The sequence below is a fragment of the Panthera leo genome, chromosome B2, assembly GCF_018350215.1.
Source record: "Panthera leo isolate Ple1 chromosome B2, P.leo_Ple1_pat1.1, whole genome shotgun sequence".
NCBI lineage: Eukaryota > Metazoa > Chordata > Mammalia > Carnivora > Felidae > Panthera > Panthera leo.
The window spans coordinates 74,435,080-74,458,279 of record NC_056683.1 but is presented as its reverse complement, the minus strand read 5'-3'; the positions used below and the strand labels follow the sequence as shown (position 1 = coordinate 74,458,279).

General features: G+C 35.1%; 1 protein-coding gene and 1 long non-coding RNA gene across 3 annotated transcripts in view; both read left to right on the top strand.

Moving 5' to 3' along the window:
- The window catches only part of ME1 (malic enzyme 1), a 189,077-nt gene that overhangs the window by 94,610 nt on the left and 71,267 nt on the right, over positions 1 to 23,200 (top strand). The window lies entirely within an intron of this gene.
- On the top strand, positions 8,554 to 13,754 carry LOC122220139. Its single transcript, XR_006202693.1, has 2 exons — positions 8,554 to 8,626; positions 13,630 to 13,754. It is a non-coding gene; the product is annotated as an uncharacterized LOC122220139 (long non-coding RNA).

Sequence of the window (23,200 nt, the reverse complement as noted above, 5' to 3'; positions counted from 1 at the left end):
TGTTTTTATTGTCTATTTGAGTAAGTAGATTCTATCTTTATATACACGACTTCAATATACTTACAAAGAAACTGTTACACAAGTTTATGAACATAGTTTGTATGTCTTATATACTTAATATACTTACATACTTAAATGCTGATGAAATAAAATAGAAATAATTCTATTAGAATCAGTGAGAAGCTTTCTGGAGAAAATGAGATATGAGCTAATTTTGAATGCTCTGTGTCAATATAGAGTCAGAAAAGCTTTTTTTAAAAAACAGTGAATTGAAGGATTACCTATGATCTTTGATAAGGATATAGAGATTGATGAAAAGTCAATAATTTTAAATGCAGAGAGCACCTGTATATCAGGAATTATGATATATATATATATATATAATTATAATTATATATATATCAGGATTTTTCAAAAATATTTCTAGCATGTTGCTGCTTTGGTAAAAGTTTTCTAGAAGAGACACCAATTAAATTGGGAAATGGTTCTGAAGATAAGCCCAAGATTATTTAAAAAGAACATGTAACTTAAATTCAAAAAGAACATGTAACATGTAACTGTTGCAAATTGAGTTACTCAGGAACCAGGTTCCGAGATGGAGTTCATTAAGGAGTACCTTTGAAGTGAACCCCTTTGCAAGGGAGGGGACAGAAATAGGAGTGGATAAGAGGAGAAGTTGAGCTGCAATGTGGAACCACCAACAGCTTTGGATAACTTCATTGGAATCATCCTTGTATTCCAGTTAGATACTTAAGGGAACACTGATTTCTGCCAATCCCCCCTACCTCACCCAATACTATGTTGTATTTTTTACTTATTACATTCTCAGGGTTGTGTGGGTCAGTTTCAAATTCTTCCTCTTGACTTTCTTCACAATTATAGCTCTTTACCTCCTAGGCCAAGGACTTGATATGAGTGTTATGGCACTTACTAAGTTAGTCTGTTCTGATCATGCATTTGGGGACTGAGGAAATCAGTCTGTAGTCCTAATGGATGGACCCATTATGAGCTAGACTTTGGTCAGGGCTCCATTTATTACTGGCTTCCATATGCCTCTACTCTAATGAGGAGGTTGACATTATATAGATGCTTTAGGTCTTCTGATATCACTGTCAACTTTGTGCCCTTGAAATGTTTGGGTATTCCCTGTCTCCAGAGCACAGTTACTGAATAAAGGGCTATAGGTTCCATTGGAGAAGGATTAAGGGAATTATTATCCTGTATTCTTGCCATGGTGTTGGAAGACCTTTCCCTCTGGATTTTTTTAAAGTTTATTTATTTATTTTGAGAGAGCGAGAGCGAGAGAGAGGGAGAGAGAGAGAATCCCAAGCAGGCTCCACACTGTGAGCATGGAGCTCACCATGGGCCTCCCATATCATGAGACACGAGAACATGACCTGATCCCAAATCACGAGTCAGGTGCTTAACGGACTGAGCCACCCAGGCACCATCCACCCCCCACCCACCAGGCCTCTAGATGGTTTTGAGTTAAAAAATTAGGTCAGGTTTGGAAACTGAGTGAGAGATTGTGACTTCACTGGGGCAGTTTCCCTCAGATTTGTTCATTCATCTATTATTTATTTTGATTGTACGTATTGAGCAGTAGCCTTGTCAGCTGTTTTGCCTCTAGAGATGCTGTATTTTTAAACTATCTCTCTGTGGGTCAGCCCCTCACTAACCCCAGCCTTGCCACTCTAATGATAATTATGTCCACCTAGCTTCTCATGGCTTCTGACCCTTAGCTGGTCCTATCATCCCCATTGCTATCATTGACCCTAATTCTTTTAGGGTCTTTCCTTTCCTTCTGTCAGTTCTGGCCTTTAGAAAAGAACCACCACAAAACTTACTCATGTGGATATCTTCTCATTGGCATATTCCTTATTGCTTTGTGTATGGTGTGTTTTCTGGACCTTCAAGTGGAACATAGTAATTTGATGGGTTTTCTGGTCTTACTTAGCACGTGCATTCTAGAATTACTCTCAGGCACTCATGATCCCCCTTTTGCCATCTGCCACAGCATTCCTGGCATTTCAACAATATTTAATATGAGCCTTTACCTTCTCTGTTTCCAGGAACCATCCTAGTAGTGAATTGATACCATCTCCTGAGATTCTTACTGGTTGTAAATCTTGCATCTCAGGATGGTGCCTTCAAATTGATAAACTCTTATCTAATACTTAAATTCCAGCCCCTTTAAGCAGAATTTAATCTCATATGTACTCTTCTGACTAATATAAAGTAGTTAGATCTTGCAGTTTCTTTGTGGAATATCCCCTTTCTTCCTTTGCTAGGCCTAGTATGTCTTAGGTGGGTTATATTGTGACATAACCCTGGTTATAGGCCCAAGGGTCTGGAGAGGAGGTGAAGGTGGATGGAGGTTAGGAAGGCACATGTTGTCTTAGGAGGGGGAAGCTTCTGTGTACGTGATTCCCAAGAAGGAAAGGGCAGACCATTTTTGTGGCTTCAGAATGTTTTAGGGAATCTGGAAATTCAAGATTTTGGGAGGCATCAAACCAGACATCTCATCTCATGTGTCAGGATCCAATCAGGAACCTGACTTAGCAGATCTGCCTTGTTAAAGTTTTGGAGTGTTTGACCACTCTGATGATTAATGCCTTATTCCTGGTGATTAACTTTCTCTGCTCAGGAGCTGTAGGATCTGAGAGCATTTTTGTATCTATTAGAGAGGTCCTCTGGCTTTTACATTACATTACTCAGTACCATGTCACAGCATTCAGTATAATGACATTTAGATAAAGATAAAAATTAAGCAGAAAAAAAATTTCAAGGTAGCTGTAATTAAGGCATATCTTAGAATCTGTTCAATAGACTATTTCTGATATTCTGTTATCAAGTCATATGACAGACAAATGCTGGCTCCTGCAAAATATTTTTGGTTTAGAAAAATTGGCTACTGGGGGCACCTGGGTGGCTCAGTCGATTAAACGTCTGATTTTGGCTCAGGTCATGATCTCACTTTTTGTGAGTTTGAGCCCCCACATCAAGCTCTGTTCTGGCAGCTTGGAGCCTGGAGCCTGCTTCAGATTCTGTGTCTCCTTCTTTCTCGACCCATCCCCTGTCTCTCTCTCTCTCAAAAATAAATAAACATAAAAAAATTAAAAAGAAAAAGAAAGAGGGGCGCCTGGGTGGTTCGGTCAGTTGAGCATACGACTTCGGCTCAGGTCGTGATCTCACAGTTTGTGAGTTCGCGCCTCACATCAGGCTCTGTGCTGACAGCTTGGAGCCTGGATCCTGCTTCGGATTCTGTGTCTCCCCATCTCTCTGCTCCTAACCCACTTGCATTCTGTCTCTGTCTCTCTCAAAAATAAATAGATATTAAATTTTTTTGTAATAAATAGAATAGAAAAGAAAAGAAAAGAAAAATTGGCTTTTGGAGCAAGCCATTGAATTCCCCCAACTACCTGTGCCCTAACAGGAGCTAGATCTCTGTGGTAAAAGTGTCTTGTCAAACTACCTAGTTTTTCTTCCTTATTGTTTTGATTCATTTTTCATTTGTTGAAAGTCAGGCACTGTGTTTGGTGCTGGGGATACAGGGATGAATAAAACAAAAATAATCCCTGTCTTTCATATAGCTTATTCTTTACTAGAGGATACAGATAATAAACAAGTAAACCAGCAAATAATCAGATGAAACAATGAAATCGTAATAAATGTAACAAAGGAAACAGTTGCTGTCTAAGAATAATAGGTGACTTAATTTATGTAAATCAGATGAATGTTATAGATGTAGTTATCTCTTTTTGAGCATAGATTTTACTTTTATTATGTTTACTTTATTAATAAATACAGGTAATTTCTGTTACGAAGTCTATTGCTAAAGTCGTGATACTCTTTCAGTTATACTTTTGTTGAAAATTAGCGTGAGCTTTTTGATTACAGTTAGGTAAATTAATAAACAACAGAAAAACTGAATTCAGAAGTACTGATAAATTAGTCTGGATTAATTAGCCTGGATGTTAATTAGCATCCCCAGGTCTGTTTTCCTGGTACTTGCCTTTTCAACAGTTTCATCAATTGGGCCTAGTAATTCTACATCTGAGAGTATAGTTAAGAAAATAATACCAAATAAAGAATGAATTTGATGCCCAAATATATTCGCTGAGCATTTTCATTATATGATTTTCTTCCCTTTGTTTCCAGCACACTCTCTTTGGCTTCCTTCTGCCTCAGTGATGGCCCCTACACACTTTGCTTGTCTTGTTTATTCTCATCTCCCTAACCTCTATACTTTAGTGTGCTTCAGGGTTGGAGCTTAAAACTCTTCTCTTTACTATTATCCTCACTTCCTTGGTGACCTCATGTAGTCATTCATCTTTTTGGCAAGAGGGAGTTTTTTTCATGTTTGTTAAAAATTGTTATTGAAATATAGTGACATACAATGTTATATTGGCTTCATTTTTTAAAGTAATTTTTAATTTTAATTCCAGTATCGTTAACATACAGTGTTCTACTAGTTTCAGGGGCACAATATCGTGGTTCAACAATTCTATACATTACTCAGTACTCATGTGATAAGTACCTGCATCCCCATCACGTATTTCGCCCATCCCCCTACCTCCCCTCTGGTAACCACCTGTTTGTTCTCCATAGTTGAGGGTCTGTTTCTTGGTTTCTCTCTCTCTTTTTATTCCCTGTGCTCATTTGTTTTGTTTCTTAAATTCCACATGAATGAAATCGTATGGTATTTGTCTTTCTCTGATTTATTTTACTGAGCATAATAATCTCTAGCTCCATCCATATGGTTGCAAATGGCAAGAATTAATTCTTTTTTATGACTGAATAACATTCTGTTTTGTATACATATGCCACATCTTCTTTATCCATTTGTCACTTGGTGGACACTTGAGCTGCTTCCATAGTTCGTCTGTTGCAAATAATGCTGCAATACATATAGGGGTGCATATGTACTTTCAAACTAGTGTTTTTGTATTTTTGGGGTAAATAGGCAGTAGTATGATTACTGGATCATAAGGTAGTTCTATTTTTAACTTATTTCACTTTCAGGTGTACTATAGAGTGATGCAACAATTCTATACATCACACTGTTCTTACCACGGTAAGGGTAGTTACCATCTGTCACCATATGTTATCATAATATTGACTATATTTCCAAATGCTGTACTTTTCATGCCTGTGATTTATTTATTGTACAACTGGAAGTTTGTAACTCTTAATCTCCTTTACCTATTTCACCTATCTCCTACCCCTCTCTCGTCTGGCAACCACCAGTTTGTTCTCTATATTTGTGAGCTCTTTTTGTTGTTGTTGTTTTGTTATTTTGGTTGTTTGTTCAGTTTTTAAAAATTGAAGTATAGTTGACACACAAAGTTACATTAGTTTCAAGTGTACAACATAGTGATTCAACAACTCTACAAATTATGCTACATTTACTGCCAGTGTAGTTACCATCTGTCACCATACACTATTAAAATACCATCAACTGTATTGCTTTTATCTTTTATCTCTGTGACTTATTCATTCCATAACTGGAAGCCTGTACCTCTCATTCTCCTTGCATCATTTTACCCATCTGTCTTGCCTCTTCCCTCTGGCAGCCACCAATTTGTTCGCTGTATGTATGGGTTTCTTTCTGCCTTTTTTGTGTGTTTTGTTTTTCAGGTTTCACATGTAAGTGAAATCAAATGGTATTTGTCTTTCTCTGACTTATTTCACTTAGCCTAATACTCTTTAGGTCCATCCATGTTCTCACAAATGGCAAGATATCATTTTTTTTTATGGTTGAGTAATATTTCATTGTGTACATACACCACATATTCTTTATCCATTCATCTATTGATGGACACATGGGTTGCTTCCATATCTTGAGTATTATATGTATAACGCTTCATATTTACATATTGTGTACAAATATTTAAATATGTAAATAATTGCATATTTATTGTAAATAAGGATGCATATATCTTTTAGAATTAGTGTTTTTTGTTTTCCTTGGATAAATAGCCAATAGTGGAACTACTGGATCATATGACATTTTTGTTTTTAAGTTTTTGAGGAACCTCCATAGTCTTTTTCACAGTGATAACACCCATTTACATTCCCACCAGCAATGCACGAGGCTTCCCTTTTCTCTATATCCTTGCCAATGCTTGTCACTTCTTGTGTACAAGTATACCAGGAAGAAGTCTTGTATTTCAAAGAATTCTTTCTTCTCATGTAATTTAATTTTAGGAAATACCGTATTAAGGTTCTTATAATCCTTGCATATTGTCAAGTATATATTAAAATCACCAAATATATGCATTCCTTACATATTTATATTTGTTTTTCTGTTTATACTTTTCATAGTAGTATTTTTTTTAATTATGGTATAATTGGTATATAACATGTAAGTTTCGGGTATACAGCATTAATATGACATTGGTATACACTACAAAGCGATCACAACCAAAAGTCTGGTTACTGTCTGTCACCAACAGATAACCCTCTTTAAAACCATTTTGCCCACTCCAACTCCCTTTCTTCCTGCTAACCATCAATCTGTGCTCTATGAGGGTTTTTTTTTTTTTTGTATTTTTTGTCTGTTTCTCTTTTTTAGATTCCACACATCAGTGAAATCAGTGTTTGTCTTTCTAACTTTGACTTACTTTACTTTGCAAATTCCCACAAGGTCCATCCATTTTGTCACAAATGGCAAGATATTAATTTTTTATGACTAAGTAGTATTCCATTGTGTGTGTGTGTGTGTGTGTGTGTGTGTGTGTGTGTGTGTATCTTATCCTCTATCTATTCATCTATCAATGGACACTTCAGGCCAATTCCATACATTAGCTACTGTAAATAATGCCTCAGTGAACATAGGGATGAATATACCTTTTCATATAAGTGTTTTCCTATTCTTTAGATCAATATGCAAAAGTGGAATAGCTGGATCATATGCTGAATGTATTCTTAAATTTTTGAGAAATCTATACTCTTTTGCATAGTTCTGCAGCAGTTTAAATTCCCTTTTTTCCACATCCTCTCCAAGACTTGTTATTTCTTCTCTTTTTGATGATAGTCATTCTAACGGGTATGAGGTAATATATCATTGAGGTTTTGATTTGCATTTCCCAAATGAGTAGTGGCTTTTGAACATGTTTTCATGTGTCTTTTTGCCATCTTTATGTCTTCTTTGGAAAAATGTCTGTTCAGATCTGCCCATTTTTTAATTAGGTTGTTTGATTTTTTTTTATTGTTGACTGAATTCTTTGTATATTTTGGATACTAATCTCTTATCAGATTTATGATTTGCAGATATCTTCTCTCATTCAATAGGTTCACTTTTTGTTTTTATGATGGCTCTTTTCACTGTACAGAAGCGTTTTAGTTTGATATAGTCCTACTTGTTTATTTTGGCTTTTGTTTCCCTTGCCTTTGGAGTCAGATCCAGAAATAGATTGCTAAGACCATTGTCAAGGAGTTTACCATCTATGTTTTCTTCTAGGAATTTTATGATTTCAGGTCTTACAGTCAAGTATATTCCATTTTAATTTTTATGTACAGTGTAATATAATGTTCTGGTTTCATTCTTTGTTTTTTGTTTGTTTTTTTTCTTTTTTTTTTTTTGCATGTGGCTGTCCAGTCTTCCCAGCACCACTTATTGAAGAGACTATCCTTTATTTTATGCACTTGGTTCCTTTGCCATAAATTAATTGTCTGTATATGTGTGCATTTATTTCTTGGCTCTCAATTCTGTTCTGTTGATCTGTATGTCAGTTTTTATGCAAATACTACATTGTAGTATAGTTTGAATTCAGGGAGTGTGATACCTCCAGCATTGTTATTATTTCTCAAGACTGGCTATTTGCAATTTCTTTTGGTTCTCTACAAATTTTAGAATTATTTGTTTTAGTTCTATGACAGATGCCATTGGAATTTTCATAGGGATTGCACTGAATCTGTAAATTGCTTTGGGTATTATGGACATTTTAACAATATTATTTATTCCCGTTCATGAGCATGGAGTATCTTTCCATTTATTTCTGTCTTTTTTAGTTTCTTTCATCAATGTCTTACAGCCTCCAATGTACAGGTCTTTTGTTTCTGTGGTTAAATTTATTACTAGATATTTTTGGATGCATTTTTTTAATGTTTATTTTTAAGAGAGAGAGAGAGAGAGAGAGAGAGAGACAGAGTATGAGTGGGAGAGGGGCAGAGAGGGAGACACAGAATTCGAAGCAGGCTTCAGGCTCTGAGCTGTCAGCACAGAGCCTGATGCGGGGCTTGAACCCACGAACCGTGAGATCTTGACCTGAGCCAAAGTTGACGCTTAACCGACTGAGCCACCCAGGCACCCCTTGGATGCACTGTTAAATGAGATTTTTTTCTTAATTTGTCCTTCTGGTGTTTTGTTATTATTGTATACAAACCCCATAGATTTATGTATATCAGTTTTGTATCCTGTAACTTTACTGAATTTGTTTATTAGTTCTGACAAGTTTTTTTTTGTTTTTTGTTTTTTTGTGGAGACTTTACGGGTTTCTGTATATGGTATCATGTCATCTACAAATAGAAATGGTTTTACTTCTTCTTTTCCAGTTTGGATGACTTTTATTTTTTTCTTCTCTGATTGCTGTAGCTAAAACCTTCTAATACTGTGCTGAAGGTAAGTGGTGGGGTGGGCATCCTCATCTTGTTTCTGAACTTAAAGGAAAAGCTTTCAGCTTTTCACTATTGAATATGATATTGATGGTAGGTTTGTCATATATAGCTTTTGTTATGTTGAGATAAGTTCTTTCAGTACCTATTTTGTTGAGAGTTTTTATCATAAATGATACTGAATTTTGCCAAATATTTTTCTGCATCTGTTGAGATGATCATATGATTTTTATTCTTCATTTCGTTAGTGTGGTATGTCACATTGATTGATTTGTAGATGTTGTACCATTTGTGCTTCCCTGGAATAAATCCCACTTGATCATGCTATATGATCCTTTTAATGTACTGTTGAATTTGATTTGATGATATTTGTTGACAGTTTCTGTCTCTATGTTCATCATGGATCTTGGCCTATAATTTCCCCCCCTTTTTTTTGTGGTGTCCTTACCTGAGTTTGGTTTCAAGGTACTGCTGGCCTTGTAAAATGAGTTTTGAAGTATTTACTTTTCTTCAGTTTTTTTGGAACGGTTTGAGAAGGATAGGTGTTAATCTTTTTTGAATATTTGGTAGAATTAGCTTGTGAAATTGGCTGATCCTGGGCTTTTGTTTGTTGGGAGGTTTCTGATTACTGATTCAATCTTCTTACAAGAAATTAATCTATTCAGATTTTATATTTTTCATGATTCAGTCATGGAAAATTGTGTATTTCTAGAAATTTAACCATTTCTTCTAGGTTGTCCAATTTGTTGTATAATTCTTTGTAATATTCTGTTATAATCCTTTGTATTTTTGTGGTTACAGTTGTAATTGCTTTTTCATTTCTGGTTTTATATCTTTGAGCCCCCCTTTTTTTTTCTTGGTTTGCCTCGCTTTGTAACTATTACTTATCTTTTCAGAGAATCAGCCCTTAGTTTCATTGATCTTTTTTATTGTCTTTTTCATCTCTATTTCATTTACTCCTGTTCTGACATTTATTATTTTCTTCCCTCTCCTAACTTTATTTAGGCTTCATTCGTTCTTTTCCTAGTTCCTTTAGATGTGAAGTTAATTATTTATTTCAGAGTTTTCTTGTTTCTTGAGGTAGACTTCTATTACTATGAACTTCCCTCTTACAATTGCTTTTGCTGCATCCCATAGATTTGAATGTTGTGTTTCTGTTTTTGTCTCTAGCTATTTTCTGATTTCTCCTTTGATTTCATTGATGGCCCATTGTTTTTTCAGCAACATTTTGTTTAATCTTCGTGTATTTGTAGTTTTAACAGTTTTCTCTTTGTAATGATTTCTAGTTTCATACCATTGTGGTCAGAAAAGCTGCTTGATATAATATGCCTTCTTGAATTTATTGAGATTTGTTTTGTGATCTTACATACAATTAGCACTGGAGAATGTTCCATGAGCACTTGAGAAGAATATGTATTCTGCTGCTTTTTTAAATGGGTATATCTATGAAATTCATTTGGTCTAGCATGTCATTTAAGGTCAGTGTTTCCTTATTGACTTTCTGTCTGGATGATCTCTCTAGTGATGTAAGTGGGATGTTAAAGTGCTCTACTACTATTGCTGTCAATTTCTTCCTTTAGGTCTGTTAATATTTGCTGTATATATTTTGGTGCTCATATGTTGGATGCATATGTATTTATAAATGTTATATCTTCTTGCTGGATTGACCCCTTTATCATTATGTAATGTTCTTCTTTGTCTTTTATTACATTGTTTAAGTCTATTCTGTATGATGTGAATATAGCTACATCAGCTTTATTTTCATTTCCATTTGCATGGAATATCTTTCTCTGTCCTTTCCCTTTTAGTCTCTGTGTGTCCTTACTTCTGAAGTTAGTCTCTTATAGTCAGCATATAGATACATCTTGTTTTCTCATCCATTTGAGCACTCTGTCTTTTGATTGGCTAATTTAGTTCATATACATTTAAAGTAATTATTGATAGGTATTTACTTATTTCCAATTTATTGTTTTCTGCATGTTTTCGTTGTTCTATGACTTCTCTTTCTCTTTCCTTCTTTGATTGCTTTCTTTTATGTTCAGATTTCTTTGTCATTATCTCTTGTGTATTTTTAATAAGTTTTTGCTTTGTGATTACTGTGAGGTTTGCATACAACATCCTATGTGTATAATGGTTGGTTTTAAGTTGATAAAAAAATTGAATTTGAACACATACCAAAGCTACATTTTTACACCTCCCCATTTTACATCCCCAACTGATTCTTTTTCCTGAATCAGTTGCCCCTGAAATGGAATGACTGCTTCAGTTTTGCTACCAAAAATTCTCTATATCAGAACTCCATTGATGATTAGTAACTAAATGGAAAAAAAAGCTATACCTTAAGTGAGTTTTTAAAAGCTAGTATTACATTTTTTAATGAAAGAAATAAAAACTCCAGCAAGGACTGTATTTTTAATTTTTTTTCCTTTTTTCCTTTAAATGATGAAAATTAAAAGTCAATTGGAATCACCAGGAATGACCACAAACATGATTATTATAATATTTAGAGACTTTCCCCAACCGTGGCTGCCATCACAAATTTTATTATGATCTCTCACATAGTATTTAAGAAAAATAATCTTAGTCTGAAGCCATACCGCCTGCCATATGCTGCAAGGTGTGATGATGGTGTTTTCATAAAGTGATGCTTTTTTTTCACCCATTCAGTATTGAATGGGTGTCTCAGACCAGACTTTTCAGAGAAGCTATTAATTTGGTCAAAGTTCTTGAAGGTCATATATCAGATTTCAAAGGAATAAGATATATAGCCCCTGATTATCATGGCCAGATTTACTAAATTTATTTTTATTATTATTTATAATGGTCTCTCTTTTTAAAGAATTCACCAGAAATGTAATTTTATGTGGTCTTCACCCTTACTCAAGGTTGCAATTTAATGGTTTCTTCACCATTCTACCAAATATTTGGCCTTAACATACTTTCCTGTTGTTTGTCTTTCTGCCATTTCTGCTGCAGTTAATTGCATGGCTGACTTTCTCTGCTGCCTTATTTCACCTGTTCCAATCATTGCCTTTTCTACCTCATCCTTTTTTTTTCCCTTTAGTTGAATGGATATATTTATAACTTTGATAATTTTATCTATAAATCTGTGAGACCTTTTGGACTCCACCCATCATTATAATCAGCATAATTTACTTTGGTTTTCATAAGAAATTTAATGAAAACATATGACTCTGTGGGACACCATCTGCTATTCTTCTCTGTGGTCCAAAGGTGATGTAAACTATTTGAAAAAAAAGTCAGATGGAAAGAATGTCTGTCAATATGAGAAAAGTCAGCAACGATGTCACTTACCAAGGAACATGACTCAAATCAAATTTATGACTCAGAATTTTTTTCCACTTGCCCATACAAAGAAAGATCAGATTGACAATTTAACTATAGCCATGTTTTTCTTAAAAATTCTATCTTTCTCTCTACTTTTTTTTCAAGTGAATGAAAAAGGGAGGTCATAGAACAATTAGAAATCTGTAGGCATGCCTTAGGTATATGTATTTAAGAATACGTATATATATTTCTTCAAAGATTTAAGGTGAATTCTCAAATATTTTGTTAGTTTTACATCTTTGCCTATATCCTGACCCAGCCTTCATCTCTTGCTGAACATGGTTTACAACTTTTTCCTTTCAGATGCTTTCCTTGCCTAATACTATTTTATTCAAGTCATTAATTCTGATTGCATTAATTCCAGCATTCCTTTAATAGGGGTGTAAATGTTTTCCATTGGTTTTATTCTATTTGTTTGAGTCTTGTGAATTTAATATTCCCTATTATGCCCTATTTTCCTTACTAGAATATGAATCGTGCCAGAAAATGAACTTTAGGGATGTTTGGGTGGCTCAATCGGTTGAATGTCTGACTCTTGATTTTGGCTCAGGTCATGATCTCACAGTGCTGAGATCAAGCCCTGTGTCAGGCTCTGCACTGAGCATGGAGTCTGCTTAGGATTTTATCTCTCCCTCTCTTTGCCCCTCCCCCACCTTGTGCTTTCTTGCTCTCTCCAAATAAATAAATAAACACACAAAAAAGAACTTTATTATCAAGGGGTGACTATTATTCTCACTATCCCACAATATACCCTACCACATAGTGGGCATAAAATAACTTCTTTTGAAAAAGTATTACTTAAACATTAAATCCAACCTTCACAAAACTATGGTGACATATATGTAAAGGAAAGGTGGTCCACTAACATAAACTAGAGAAACACACAGTTTTCCAAATAAAGTGGTTCTGCCTGTGTAAACTAAAGATTTGAGTTTTCATTACATAGGTACATTTATGTTTTAGATTTTGAAGTTTCTCTAAAGAAATATTTTAATAAATTACTGTTGTATCCATCATTACTTTTTCTCTAAGTTTTTACTTAAATTACAGTGTAACATACAGTGTAATATTAGTTTCAGGTGTAGAATTTAGTAATTCGTCACTTACATTGCAACACCCAGTGCTCATTACGACAGGTTCACTCCTTAATTCCCATCACGTATTTAATCTACATACCCCCTCCTGTCCACCTCCTCTCCAGTAACCCTCAGTTTGTTTTCTATAGTTAAGTGTCTGTAATAGTGTCTATAAGTGTCTATATAGTTAAGTGTCTATTCCACATATAAGTGAAATCATAGGGTATTTGTCTTTCTCTGATTGACTTATTTTGCTTAGCATTACATTCTGTAGCTCCATCCACATTGTTGCAAATGGCAAGATTTCATCCTTCTTGATGGCTGAGTAATATTCTACTGTGTGTACATACATATATATGTATATATATATATGTACATACATATATATGTATGTACACACACACGCATATATACACACACACCACATCTTCTTTATCCATTGATCATTCAGTGGACATTTGGGCTTTTCCCATAATTTGGCTATTGCTGATAGTGCTGCTATAAACTTTGGGTGCATGTGTCCCTTTAAATCAGTACTTTTGTATTCTTTGAGTAAATACCTAATAGTGCAATTCCTGCATTGTAGGGTAATTTTGTTTTGAACTTCTGAGGAACCTCCAGCTTCTGCTCATTGGAAGAAACAATCAACAAAACTAAAAGGCAGCCTACAGAATGGGAGATGACATTTGCAAATAACATATCTGATAAAGGGTTAGTATCCAAAATATGTAAAGAACGTATAAAACTGAACACTGAAAAAACAAATAATCCAGTTAAAATATGGGCAGAAAACATGACTAGACATTTTTCCGAAGAAGACATACAGATGGCCAACAGACACCTAACTTGTTCTCTTTGAATTGATACCAAGGTCTATATAGAGGAATCCCTAAATATTTTATCTGAGCTTATTAAAAGTAAATTATTATATCTATTAAAGATACTAAAGTTTGACAAAAATCTATATCATGCTTCCTCTATCTCTCTTCTTTACTTATTCTCTTAGCTTATTTAGCAAGGTAAAGCAGCCTAGTTTCTTAAAAGCTTGTTTTTCTTAGGTTTCCATCTGTATTACCATGTGTAATAAATTGGAAAATAAGAACGAATATATCTACTCATTGGTAATATTTAAAAAGGAGACTCAATATAGATTTCCTTAACTGTGCTCATAGAAACAAAAGCAAAAAACCCCATCAGTGGCAATGCCTTATGTGTCAAAACAAGATTCTTTGTTGTAATCTTCTTTTCTTGCTCTCCTTAATTTAAACATATTTATAACCAAAAATAAAGCAGGTATGCACTTATGAAAGCAGTTTAGTTTTTATTTTTAAGACTATGTATGTGGTCAGTTTGGGGAAATAGTACAACAATATTTGAACAAGATGTAGTTTCATTAATGGGGATTAAAGATGCTGAAAGGAAAAGAATCATTATGGAAGCAAAGTTAGAAAGTTGGTTTGGGGTAAAGTAGGAAGTTAAGGGGACTTTTTGTTCAGTAGGAAATGTGAAAATAACTTACAGTTAATATTCTATCTTGACCTAACCTTATTATTGATAACCAGTGCATTTCAGTTAGTAAAAGCTGGTCCTTCTCGCGGCCCCTCCTGACATCTCTGACACACTGTGCTGCAGCCACACTGTCTGCACTGCCTTTGGAGTCATTGAACTCTCAAGGCATGTTCCCCACTCAGAATATTTATTCTTGCTCTGCCCTCTGACTGAAATATTCTTCCCCCAGAAATCAACTTGTTAACAACCTCATCTTTTTCAGTATTTGTGGAAATCTTACCCTCTTCTAGACTTATCCTGATTACCCCAATGGTACTGAACTCTGCCCCACCTTCCGCCCATCCCTGGCCCTCCTGATACTCTTGCTTTGCTCTACTTTTTCTTGTATAATTTTATATAATTTATCCACTTATTACATTTACTGCTTATTGTGTGTCTCACCTGCTAGAATGTATGTACCCTAAGTACAGGGATCTAGTTCTTCTTTTTAGGAACAAGTTCTTACATCAATGCCTGGCACAGAATAGGTATGTAATAAATATTTGTTGATTGAATTGAACCCCTCAAAGAGAGGCGACACAGGAGAATGTGAGTGGATTGGCACAAATCTTTTACCATTACTAGCAAATTAAATTTTAAACATGCTTTACTTTTGATGAGTTACCAGCATCATTTTTATGTGGAAAGGAGAACCATAGGACATGGTGAGGGATGAATACTTCATTTTCTCAGGCCTCACAAACATCAAGGGTTATCTATCCCTTGATGGGTGGAGATAAGTACAGTGATTGGTATGTTACATAAAGTTAAATACTTTTAATGTAAGTTGGTGGTGAATATTTTTTGAGCTGATATATTTCAAAGTTCTGACATTGAAAGCTGTAATGAAATTTGTATAAAATTTGCTATAATCAAGAGTTTAAACAAAATAATCATTCATATTGCCAAGATGATCACATTTTGGCTAACTCAGTTTTCCATCATTGACGGTTGTTTTTATTTCACTAACTGTAAAACAAGCCAGAATTAACACAGCATGCCATGATTTTGATTTAACCATGATGTAGTCCTTAATTCATAAGACTGTTTTTCTTTTTGGCATCCCCAGATGGTGACTCATTTTTTTTTTTTCACATCTTCAGCCAAAATAATACCATATCCTGTAGTATTCATGGTAAAGATCACCATATTGGTAAACAGAAAACAAAACAAGCAACTGTTAAATTTATTGTTAACCAATATGGTTAGGTTGGGATATGTAGAAATTTGAATGGAAAAAAGATTGAGTCATACTGAGCACATGTTGGAGTGGTGTTGCCTGAGATGGGTTCACAGTCCATTTCTTTAGCCTCAGAGAATGACTTTTTTGCTTCAGTGGTTTGAGATCTGACTCAGCTCAGGAAGTTTAGAAAGCTGGTTTTGCCAGCCTACAAAGGCCATGTCTCAGGGGCAAGTGGGAAGTAAAACCTGGGCTTTCAAATTAATCCTCATCTCCATCAAAGGGAAAGGTATTTGCCTTCCCTAAGGCTTAGTTCTTTCTCTTGAAAAATGTGAAAAATCATAACAGTACCTACTTTACAGGGTTGTTGTGATGATTGAGATAAAATTTGAAAAAAGAAAATTACTTTTTTAACTGCCATAAATAGTAATTCTAATTTTTTCTGTAGGAAGCATGATTAGGGCCAATAATTTAAAAGTTATAAGCTGGCAAATTTGGTTTAGTAGTAGATAGAATATGTAATAGTTAGAATTATCCCAAAATAATGTATGTAAAAGTACTTACTATAATGCTTGCACATAAAAATCACTCACTAATTGTTTTTCTTGGTTATTTTTATTGTTAGTATTCTTTGTGATGTGTCTGTCACTCTATGTGGGGAGATACGCCTAGTATATAAAGATTTCTGCCTTAAGTAGAGGAGGATGGATTAGAACTAAATATTTTCTAGGGCGCTTGGGTGGCTCAGTCAGTTAAGCGTCTGACTCTTGATTTTGGCTCAGGTCGTGAATCTCACTGTCATGAGATCCAGCCCTGTGTCAGGCCCCATGCTGGGTGTGGAGCCTGCTTGGGATTCTCTCTCTTCCTCTCCCTCTGCCCCTCCCCTGCTTGCCTGTGTGTACTCTTTTTCTAAAAACAAACAAAAACCAAAAAAAAAAAAAAAAAAAACCCAAAAAACCCAATTATTTTCGGAAATATTCCAGCTTTAAGATGCTGTAAAGTATTAAAGAAACTGTGTTTTGTTTCATCATTCAGGGTTGATCTATATCATAAAATTCAGCAGTTCACTGATAATTGTTACCATTATGAGTCAGGTGAGAACGTTTGATCATCACATTATATAATTATACTTGACCCCGAGGAATAAGCTTCTCATTCAGCATTTTAAACTATTTTGCTTTACATAAACGTTAGCTTTCCCTTGCTATCCAAAGTTTATTTCATTAGTAGCTCAAGAGACAGATGGCAAGGTGATTAATTCAATAGAAAATATTTCACAAAAAGTTTTTGTTTGCCTTGCTTTATATTCCCTGTGCTACATATTAATTGTATAGTCAGCTGCAAAATAAGTTCATAATAAAAAATAAAAGTAAATACAATAAAAGTGATACAAAGATATTAAAAATGCTGAATTAACTTTGCAAAGGTTAAAATGAGACTTACGCATACATAAGCCATTCATGCCAATCAACTAGACCAGTCCTTTCTCTCTCTCTCTGTCTTTTTCATATATATCTATGTCTGTATCTTCTGATTGTATCCCAAAGCAAATTGAAATAATTGCTTCCTCTTGAGTATCTTCTATGACCCTCCCAATGTTTTCCTGTGCATTTGTCTCAAGAACAGATTCATTACTAAAGCCATCCAGACCGTTTCTCTATTATGTCCTTGTTCCATGCCTTGATTCCATTTCCATGGCCATACCCAACTTCCCTAGACCTTGATTTTGAGTTCAGACACCTTATAAATTAAGCTTTTGGTATAATGGAGAAAATAGAGATGACAATAACTGTAAGCTTGGGGCTGAATTTTGAATATGTAGCTGTGAAGATAAGCAGTACCCTAACGACTGTGGAAAAACAGTTATGGAAATCTAGGTAATTTGGTTCAGCTATGAGTTTTTTTCTTTCCCTCAATGTTACAATTCCCTAAACAAAACAGTGTGATGATATTTTGTGTTATTTGAGTTAGAAACAAATAGGAAATATATGTGCATTCAATAGAAGCTTCATTCAATGGCCATTCCAAATCTTGCTGTTTCTGGTGCACTTCACGTGTACTCCCACCTCAGGGTCTTTGACCTTGCTGTTCTCTTGAACCTGTAAGCCTTTGTCTCTTTCCTTTCCCTCCTTCAGGGCTTTCCTCATTTGTCACTTCAGTGAAGACTTCCCTGTACCAGTCTGTCTTAAATTGCACTTCTCATGCTGGCTGGCTTTCTTTGTCTCCCTTCTCTGTTTTATTTTTCTCTGTCCTAATTATTACCTCGGAGCATGTTGTATAATTTACTTATTATTTATTGTCTGTCTCCTACAAATGCAATATAAATTCTGTGAGGGCATGGATTTCCATCTATTTTGTTCAGTGCTCTTTCCCCAGAGCCTGACTCCTAGGAAGCACTTAGGAAATATTTGTTGAATATATTCATTTTATCTCTGGTTTCAAAATATTTCACGTTAAGATTTTTCTGGTAGTTAACTAGAATTAAAACATCCATGCTTTTTGTTGTAAGTAAAAGAACAAAAGTGAGAAAACCAGTCCCACTTGGTTTTGAATAGTCCCTATCACATGGTAAGTTTTCAGTAACTGTTAAAATATCTATTATGTGGGGCACGTGGTTGGCTCACTTTAAGTGATCTCACAGTTCGAGAGTTTGAGCCCCGTGTTGGGCTCTGTGCTGTTAGTTTGGAGCCTGGAGCCTGTTTCAGATTCTGTGTCTCCCTCTCTCTGCCCCTCCGCTGCTCACACTCTGTCTCTCTCTCCTTCAAAAATAAATAAACATTTAAAAAAATTAAATATAAAATATCTATTATGCTATCATGGTTAAAGTTGTGTTAGTTTTATAATCTATTCTGCACCCATTCCCCTTTTCTCATTCTGATGTCAAGAAAAGATAAAATATATATCCCATAATTATGCATATTAAATTATAAACACAGAATAGATATCTTCTGAATTGTATTCTGCTTTACAAGCAGACTTCATTCAGCTAAAGCACTGGAAGTCATCACATTTTTTTTTTTTTTTGCCTTTGTTCCTAAATTTAATTTAGGTTGATGTTTATAGGTCACTTTGATAAGAACTCATATGTTATTTTTGCAAAAACTGAAAAAGAATGGAAGTTGTGTTTTTTCTTAGAATCACCTTATACCTCTAATATGCATTAGTTGTCATTAAATGTCGATGTACAGCTCTGTATTATTTTTCAATAAGGAAGAATCATTGGGTGAAAATTTAAATGCTGGCCTACAGAGATTAAAAAAAAAAAATTCCCCAGACATCTTTTTGAATAGAAAGATAGCCATTTTAATTTGCTAGTTTGGGTGATTTTAGCAATACAGTGCTGTGTGTAGGAAAAGAACATGCTATAGCCAAACAGGACTTAATATGAATGTTTATTTCAGCATGGGTTCACAGTCATACCACTGATTTTTATAGCTGTCTAAGTTATGCTTTTCCTCTGGGTATGCTATATTGATTTAGTGGAAAACAAAATTTCCATTTTAGTGGAAAACAAATAGAGTAAAGGTAAAAACAAAACCAAAAACATTATTGACCAGTAAACAGGGGAATTAGCCTAATCTTCTAGAGTTCTTCCCCAATCATGCCAATAATTTCTATAAACTTAGTTGAAGAAAGTTTTCAGGGTACCTTGAATTATATATTCATTGAACAAACACATTGAGCATCTTTATGTGCCAAGCATTCATTTTGCAAAATGCTCTTAAGGAACTCAGTGTAATTGGGGAGAGATATAAATAAATAGACATTTTTAATAAGCTTCTAGTGGAAATGAGTTTAGGGTACTATAAGAGAATATGGAAAATAATGTACCTAATAAATAATGTGGGGGAGATGAGTTGTCAGAGAGGACCTATTTCACTTGTCTCTTCTGGCTTTTATAGAAAGAATAGTTTAGTATTAACTGTTCTTTTTCCTAAGTGCCAAACCATATGAAATTAAAATTAGGGCAGATTTTGCTTACTTTGTACATTTTGATTCACCATCATCCCTAGATATTTTGAAAAGTTATATTAAATTTCCAAGAAATTGGCTTTAATCATGGGTAAGACTGTTTAAATGTGCAAACATATCTGGAGCGCTTTCAAAATATTTTTTCACAAGTGAGTGTTTTATGTTTAAACACTTAGACACCTGGTCTCACCACCTTTTAATGTGCCAGATGTAAGATCTTTCCCAGATCTGAAATACTTGTGTATTTAAGAGGAAGTAGACTTAAGAAATAAAAAACCAATATAGGAGACTTCATTTTATTTGTAAGATGGATGTTAAAGCAAGTTGACAAATAACATTAAAAAAATTTTTTTTGTTGCCCCTCAGCAGGTATCAAATCTTCTTCATTTCTTCATTCAATAAATATTGGGTATTTTTGCTATATGCCAGGTGGTGTTCTAGGCCTTGGAACTATAGATGTATTTTTACTACTAGTATTATTTGAGACTCATCTGTACAGGGTTCTGTTATAATCAACAAATACCCAATTATATGTTCATGGTGAGGCAAGGTTTATAGAATTCTGTCGTACTTCCGTATGTTTTATTCAGTGTGGTTGTTGGATCAGTTCTTTATTATCGTGAACAGCTTTTTTGTTTGTTTGTTTTCTTAACCTAACAGCAAAAAAATAGAGCAGTTGGAGGAATCAAAACTTGAAATACACAGAGCTCCAAAGACGCATGTAACAGATTCCTTAAGGAATGGAAGGCCAAGGAGTTAATTGTATAAGAAGAAGCAAGTTCTGACCCTGGATTCATTTTTCTTCTGCATTAGTGTATCACTTATACTTTAAAAAAAAAAATGTTAGTGGTTGCCTCAGAGTTTGTAATACACATTTACAACTAATACAAGTCCACTTTCAAATAACACTAGATAGCCGCACAACAGTCATAATAGACATACATAATAGTATGTCATAATAGAATATTCCAAATTCCTTCCTGCCGTCTCTTATGACATTGCTGTTATTCATCTCACTTGTCCGTATAAACCGTAATCACCAAATACATTATTACCATAATTATTTTGAACAAACTGTTATCTGTTAGATCAGGTAAGATAAAAAAAAAGGTAATGTTCTTCCTTTCTTTGTGTAGCCCTGAGTTTCTGACCTACATCATTTTCCTTCTCTCCAAGGAACTTCTTTTAATATTGCTCGCAAGGCAGGTCTGCTGGCCCAAAATTCTTCAATTTTAATTTGTCTGAGAGAGTCTTTATTTCTCCTTTGCTTTTTTAAGGATAATTTTGCTGGATACAGAATTCTAGATGGTGGTTTTTTTTCTTTCAACATTTGAAATATTTCGCTCTACTTTCTTCTTGTTTACCTGGCTTCTGAAGTGAAGTCTGATGTATCTTTAACTTTCTTCTTCTGTAGGTAAGGTGTTTTTTTTTCCCCTTCAGGTTTATTTCAAAGTTTCTTTTTATCTTTGATTTTCTGCAGTTTGAGTATGTTATGCCTAATTATAGATTTTGGGGTGGGGCTGGGGGTGGTAGGGTATTTTTCCTCCTTGATATTCTCTGAGTTTCCTGGATCTGTGGTTTGGCATGTGTCATTAATTTTGCAAAATTCTTAGCATTATTACTTCAAATTTTCTTCTGTTCCTTTCTTTCTTTCTTCTCTTGGTATACCCATTATGCATATATTATACCTTTTGTCCCACAGTTCTTGACCGACCATTCTATTCTTTTTTCTGTTAGCATTTGAGTTTTACAAGTTTCTAGGGTGCCTGGATTGCTCAGTCAGTTGGGCCTCTGACTTCGGCTCAGGTCATGATCTTACGGTTTGTGAGTTAGAGCCCCGCATCGGGCTCTGTGCTGACAGTTCACAGCCTGGAGCCTGCTTCAGAAATGTGTTTTCCTCTCTTCCCCGCCCCCCCCCCCCCCCTCCATTCACACTCTGTCTCTCTCTCTCAAAAATAAATGAAGATTAAAAAAAATTTTTAAAAGTTTCTATTGACATATCTTTGAGATTACTAATCTTTTCCTCTTATATCTAGTTTACTAATGAGCCTATCAAATGCAATATTCATTTGTTACTATGATTTTGATTTTTAGCATCTCTTTGATTCTTTTAGAGTTTCCATTTCTTTGCTACATTACCCATATGTTCTTGTACGTTGTCCACTTTTTCTGTTGGGTCTTTTAGCATATTAACCATAGTCATTTTAAATTCCTGGTTTGATTATTCCAAAATCTTTATCTTATCTGAATCTAGATCTGATGCTTGTTTTGTCTTTTCAGACTGTATTTTTTGCCGTTTAGCATGCTTAGCATTTTTTTGTTGAAAGCTGGATATGATGTATGCTGTAAAAGGAACTAAATAGAGAAGACAGGTATTTAGTGTGAGGGTTTTCGTTCTGTGGCTAGGACTTAGGTTGGGTATACTGTTTGCTATAGCTGTGGTGTTAGAGGCAAAATTTTCTGAGTGTCCTTGTTTTTGTCTCCCTTGTTATCTTTGGATTTTCCTACATACTTCTTAGAGTCTGAGGCTTGCACGTTTTTTTGTTTTTCTGTTTTTTTGTTTTTTTGTTTTTTTTAAATCTGTAATCTCCTATCATACTAGGTCCCATTGGTGTGTTAATAAACTGTGGGGGGAAGAGGAGGCCTGCTGCAGTCCTATGTTTAGGTCTCAGTCTTTAGTGAACCTAAGATGGGTATTTTTCTTCCCCCATTTGGAAGGCTAGTGGGGCCTTTTTAAGAAGACTGCAAACTGGGAGTATTTCAAAGTGGTTACTTTTCTCTTCCTTCTGCTGTAAGCATAAGGGAATTTTTCTCTGATCTTCATCGTGAGAACCTGGTGAGGTTTCTGAAGGGTAAAACTGTGAGGGGTCCTCCTCTAAGAGTGGGCCCCCTAGGAACTTTTAACTCTCAAGTTAGCCTTCACTGGGCCCCCAGCCATTCATCAATTACAGTTGGCACATTGGCACAGATATTGGCTCCAGTGGCAGGGCTGCTTCCTGGCCGTGTGCTCCCGTGATTACCTGTATTTGCCAATTTGTCCCTTCAGTTCCGTGGGCCGTGTGATTGGTCCATGAATTGTTAATTTTGAGTTGGTTCAGTGTTTTTCTTGCTGTGATGACTGGAGTGTCAGCTTCCAAGCTATTTGCTTGTCAGACCGAAACCTTAACCCTAGATTTTGAAGTCTGGGATGCCGATGGCAGGAGATCCAAGAAGATGAGATTTGCTACACAGAGTCACATTACAAATTTGATTTTTTTAAATGTTTATTTTTGAGAGGGAGAGAGAGTTAGTGGAATGGGGAAGGGGGGCGGGGACAGAGGACCCAAAGTGGCTCTGTGCTTCGGTGCAGCACCTGATGTGGGGCTCGAGCTCACAAACCGTGAGATCATGACCTGAGCCGAAGTTGGATGCTCAACCGATTGAGCCAACCGATTGTGCACCCCACAAATTTTATTTT